This window comes from Branchiostoma floridae, chromosome 11 (assembly GCF_000003815.2).
Source record: "Branchiostoma floridae strain S238N-H82 chromosome 11, Bfl_VNyyK, whole genome shotgun sequence".
NCBI classification, from domain to species: domain Eukaryota; kingdom Metazoa; phylum Chordata; class Leptocardii; order Amphioxiformes; family Branchiostomatidae; genus Branchiostoma; species Branchiostoma floridae.
This window is the reverse complement of record NC_049989.1, coordinates 7,992,017-7,998,113: the sequence shown is the minus strand read 5'-3', so window position 1 is coordinate 7,998,113 and position 6,097 is coordinate 7,992,017.

Below are 6,097 nucleotides of genomic sequence, written 5' to 3'. Positions count from 1 at the left end.
TACATTTTGTTGCATGTGTGTTCGCAGCTGTAACTCAATATCCTTTAAAGGTTTTGTATGGATTTTGCTATGTACATGTAGGTAGTTAAGGAGATTCTATTACATATTTCACGGAGATTAGGGTTCATCGATCTCTCGTTCTTTATCTGGCATGTGCATTGTTTTCTTGACGGTGACCCTAGCATTGCTTAAAGTATACAATAGAGAGAGAGAGAGAGAGAGAGAGAGAGAGACAGACAGACAGAGAGAGAGACAGAGAGAGAGAGAGAGGGCTGTTACTAATTACCCTCTCCAGTAGACAAGGCCACTATGGATTGACTTGTTTTTGTGGTACGTGGCCAATGGTTGAACTTCTATCTGAGGTCGAGTAATTACTAGTATCCTATCTTCTTCTGAATCACCATTACTTCCGTCCTAGTCTATATTTTACTTACTAATAGCCAGATAACGTTCTGTTTGTGTCCCAGGTTCAGTAGCCAATGTATCTTCTTCATTATCTCCTCTTTCATGGTTCAGATATTATCTACTCAAAGAAAAACTGGGGATAGACGTAAGTTCCAACCTACTACTCTTTCAGCTATGTAATGTCTCTCATGTCGAGATACTGATGTGACCGTACACTCCCAGATAGCTATCTAGGTCCGATGACTTATATCTATGGCAGACACATAAAGAAGGTGATTTGCGAGAGCCGATTCCCAGGGACGTTGATGGAAATAGGGTGATTTGTCTTCCTATTTCGTAGCAGGGGTTACGGAATTGCCAATATGAAGCACAGCGGTATCTGCTATCATGAATATCATGATATCGATACATGGTCGTCAACAATCGTTTACAAAGAGCATGCTCTGCAGCTGAACAGCATGAAACCTAAGATGCTGAGGACAAAATTATGCCGTTGAGGCTTGTGAGACAACTATGGAATATGCTTGGGGCGAAGGTTAAAGCCTCATGGGATTCTAAAGGGCGTAGAGGCAAGGGTTTGCTGCTTAATCCACTTTGTTGTGGGCATGGCCCCGGAAGCCCGGGTTTCGTTTACACCTGTTTGGTGTGAGAAATATGTCAGGAATAAAACCCCTAACGCCTCGACATGCCTGAATCTTAGGTCAATTTTGTTTCATGAAGATTTACTTGACCTTCACATGTTGTTTTGCTCTGTTTTTTTGTTCTGTCGTTCCAAAGAACTAAGGTCAGTGACCTAACCACCATGGTTATCGGTGGTGGTGTTCGATTATATAATGTAGCAAGTGGTAGGATAGAGCTGATACTGGTCGCCCAATGTATGAATATATATATATATATATATAAGAGAGTCACAAACAGAGAGAGATATAGAATAAGAGAAACAAAGACTAGGTGGCCAAATCTAGATAGATGAATTGCCAGGTGTGTTACAAACTCTGATTCTTCTGGTGCACATCTAATTTACCAAACAGTGACAACATACGCTAACGTTACAGGGTTGTTAATTGGTGAGGATAACATTTGTAGCGACGCAGTACTTTGTACGTGAGCAGAATTCTAACTAACGTTACAATTCAACTTCGGTAAAGTTAGAGTACCACTCATGCCAAAGTAATGGTATTTCCAAAGCTCTTAATTTTTATTCAATGATGTACATAGCTTAAGAATGACTCATCGAAAGTACTTGCAGTGGTCCCTTTGTTGCGGTCACAAATTGCCAAGAATTTGTCGAAATGATGAACCTGAGCCGCACTGGTGTTTCTCCAAACAGTTGTGGCGCCACAAGACCTCGCAGACGGTTAAATGGATTAAAAGAGGCTTTCATATCGACACGTTGAGAAATGGCTCGATAGAATCAAACCTCTAACGGCACATCTACCGGTCATATTCTATACAGGACTTGACAGACTTTCACACAGACTAGGAAAGAATTTACGGCGCCAGATGTCTTGGAGCCCTTTTTGAGCACATAAGTGACAAAGAGCTTGATGCCTTGAAGTATAACTTTATGTGTACATCAGCAGAAAAAGATGGATGCCTTGATGGTCGCGTTTGCAACTTGGGCGGCTTTTACCAATTTTGCTTCTGCTGCATTCTGACATATGACCATGGTTATTAGCTCAGACCATTGGCGTATCCGTACACTTAAAACACACTGTCACAAACGATATTCTCTCTGGTCGTTAACCAAACAAAAGTTTCTCTCTTGGTGGGTGAAATATGAGCCTTATGGCCATGGGATTTCAGTCAGTCTTTTGCAGTAAATTCAGCTATCACGAGCAGACGTGTCAGCTGGATGAAAAGGATTTGGCCAAATAGGGAGAAGCGGCCATGGGATTTCAGTCAGTCTTATGCAGTTTATCCAGCTATCATCGGACAGTTCACTCCTAGGCCGATTATATCCTACTCAGTTTTTATTCCAAACTTGTCACTATTACTATTTGGCCAGACCGGAGTCTGGGAGATTAGTTAGGGCTCGACGGCGCACATCTGCGTATTCTGGTTAAGTGACTATACCATCTATGGTTGATGTTGAATCTGTGTTACCCAGTCCCTAGTTTTTTTGGGTAATATAAACACCCGATTTACTATAGCCCAAAACCCGAAAAATCCCCATAAAGACCCTCCTCTCATGGCTCGCGTTATGTATGGCCCACAGTTTTGGTCTGTAACACTTTAGGACCCATGCTATATGGAAATGTAACACTTATGTTCGTACTTTCATCAGATGTATCAGGATAGCAATCGAAAGTTCAGTAATTTTCAGCCATAAATTGTTGGATTTTAGAGGGTCTTTGAGGGGGGTCCCAGAACGCCATAACGAAAAATAGCTGGAGGGTTTTAACTATATGGCTGTTCATAGTTCCACATACCTACCACACATAAAAAGTTTGAGTCGATTTGGCCGACCCCCATCTTCCGGCCTCTGCCTGGTTTTGCCTGGTTTTCTCGTGCAATGACTCTTAACTTAGTTTTATGAGACCATCGTACAAGGACAAATTAAGATGCAGTTTGAGTAAGTGCCAACGTTTCTTGTTGCCTAATTTGATACAGAAAGCCTGCGCAATTGATTTGCCTTCGAAAGGCTGTAGATTTTACCCTCGGCCGAATCATATCAAAGACTTAAAAAACGGTACATACTGATCATGATTTTCCTGTTTCTGTTTCTGAAGTTTCCGAATGGCAGACATTAACATGTGGAGTACCTCAAGGTACCAAGCTAGGGCCATTGATCTTCTTGGTACTTGTGAATGACGCGGTTCCTGCCGATCAATCTACAGCAGACACTTTCAAGTATGTCGACGACCTGTCGTTGTTGGAGCCACGACACGTGCTCAGTGCGCCAACCATCCAAGATGACATTGACGGCTTAGCCCGTTGGACTGATGACAACCACATGACATTAAATCCGCCGAAATGTAAAGTCCTCGTGTTCTGTTTCATGAAGCACCCCCACCCCCACCTGTGATCACAGTTGGTCCTACACAGCTGGAGGTCGTCGAGTTTGCACGTATTTTAGGTCTTACATTGCAAAGCAACCTCATCAGGTGGACGAAACATGTTGAAGGGATTGTAGGGAAGGGAAGCAGAAGACTGTACATGTTAAGAACACTGTCCAAGTATTGCCTGACTACCTGTGACCTTGTTCTTGTCTACATTGGTTTTGTTCGCCCGGTTTTAGAATATGTATGCCAAGTATGGCATCCAGGTTTGACCGTTGCTGAATCTAGGTCAATAGAGAGAGTACAGAAGAGAGCCTGCAAGATAATCCTTGGACAGAACTACACCTGCTACAGCTCTGCACTCACTGAACTCTCCCTCACACCTCTGTCTCAGAGACGAGAGGAACTGTGCAGAACGTATGCTAGTTCCATCTGGAGATCCCCGATCTACAGAAACTGGCTCCCACCATGCCGTGGGGAGATCTCAGGTAGAGAAACTCGGTCTAGTAACAGGCTCCAGACTCTGAAAGCGAACACTACTCGTTTCAAGAGAAGCCCGATTAACTATATGGTTTCCCTGCTAAACGATGACTCTGTGTGAATAGTTTTTAGATTGCTTAATGGTGTTAGTCGGTAGAATGCCTGTTTTAATGATGACAATATGTATTTTATTGCAATTGTAAATGTAAATGTGCCTATCAATTCAGCCTTAGGGCTGCTATCTGGGCCATGTATATTATATGTGTTTGAATAAACCAGTCATCATCATCATCATCATCTTGTCTGAAGAGAATATCATTTAGGTTCATTTATTTTCAACTTGCAGCGTCAGGTTAAATGCTAATGTCGAAGAGGATGCAGGCCTCAAGAGGCCACTCCAGATTATACCAGATTTAAGCTTTCGTTTATTTCAGCCTGTGGTTGACTGTGCACTGGCGCCATCTTGCTGTACAATTATGAACTGTGCGCCTCATTGGCCATTACCCCATGGCTACTATTAAATCTCGAAGCAGATCCTACGGTAGCATAGTATCAAAAGCTGCCAAAATAGTATCAAACGCTGCCAGAGGAGTGAATTCGAAGCTGGTATAAGAGTGTGTATGCTACCGGTATGCTACCGGTAGCAAACACACTCCTAGGCCGGCTTCACACTTCTGGCAGCTTTTACTACTAACTTAATACGCCACCGTAGAATCTGCTTGGAGATTATACCAACATACTACAGCCATTTGCCCCATGTAACGGTACCCCGGGCCCATTTCTGGAATCAATCAGAGCAAGAGCAAGTGAGCAGCGGCTGATTGGTTAACTTTCCCATGACCATCCAGCGCTGAACTAAATGTGGCATTTAATGTCTTCCAAACCATCCTTAGCCTGGCAGCGAGGATATTGTAGACTTATTGTAGTGTCGGGTGCCCTGTTGTCCATATGTCTGGTGTTGTCTTGGAATCAGAAGGAAGTTCTTGCACATTATCTTGAAGGTGTTTCTGTACTTCAGTCTTTGTGGAAGTTGGTTCCAGAGGGTTGAGGTATTGGGGATAAAACTGGTACTGCACAACTTTATTCTGCAGCGGAGTACATGAAGATGACTAAATGTGTGACTTAGACGAATCGTTCTCTATTCGCTTCTTACTGAGGGGATGAGTGACTGCAGGTGAGCTAGTACTAGTCCATCCGTGAGCTTGTACATTATCACCATGTTGTGATAGTCTCCTTGTGGCTAGACTATCCCATTCAAGTTCGTGTGCAGGGCTTATACTGGGGGTTTTCTCCTTGGCTCCGGTTACAAGATATCCTGTATAGTATTGGACTTCGTTACACATCTTGGTTGCTATGGTACTGTGGTCCCCCAGGAGTATTGATGCGTATTTTAGCTTTGGTCGTATCATGGTGTTGTAGACTAACTCAAGGGTCTCCCTACTCAGCTTTCCCTTAAGTTTGTTAAGGGCTCCTAAGAATTTCCTGACTTTGGTAGTTTGTGGAGTGGTTTTGAAGGCTTGTAAATTGCCATTGTGTGCATGGTAAGCAATCCCTAACAAGAGCGGTTTCATGATTTTGCAGAACAATCGACGTGCAGTTAGTCTCGTACTAGCTGTACCCCCAACTCTGATGAAAAGCAGACATCGGTAACGGTATATCCACACATTAATGATGACCTAAGTCGCAAGGATGCGCTTTTCTACAGTAGCGCTTGTGGTCGCAGAGCACATGATAATGTTTTGTTGTTGTTTTGTATGTAGCCTCTTAGTACTACTGTCTGTATAGCTATTAGTTGTTATTAATCGCCATACATTGTACCCTGTGCGATTGTTGAGCAATAAAATTCATTATCATATAGCCAGATGGAGTTGGCCAATCAGAGGCCCCCATTTCCCATGGGTTATCAGGCAGTAACCTCAAAAGTGGTCGGTTATTCTAATAACCGACCACTTTTTGGACCGCACCATTATACAGGGGACAGTCAGGAATTTTTTTGTACTGTTGTTTGTGTGTAAACCATGCATAACTGTCAAAAATATTATGATTGATTGGGTATGTTAATTGGGGCTCCACATGGGGAATATATCGATACTTGAAAAGGAATTATGCTGATTTTACACATTTTCATTATTGCTTTCTAACGTGATGAAGCCGGTACCTTCCTAAATCACTTTGTATATACGTACTTTGTCGTGCCCATGTGAAAAGGC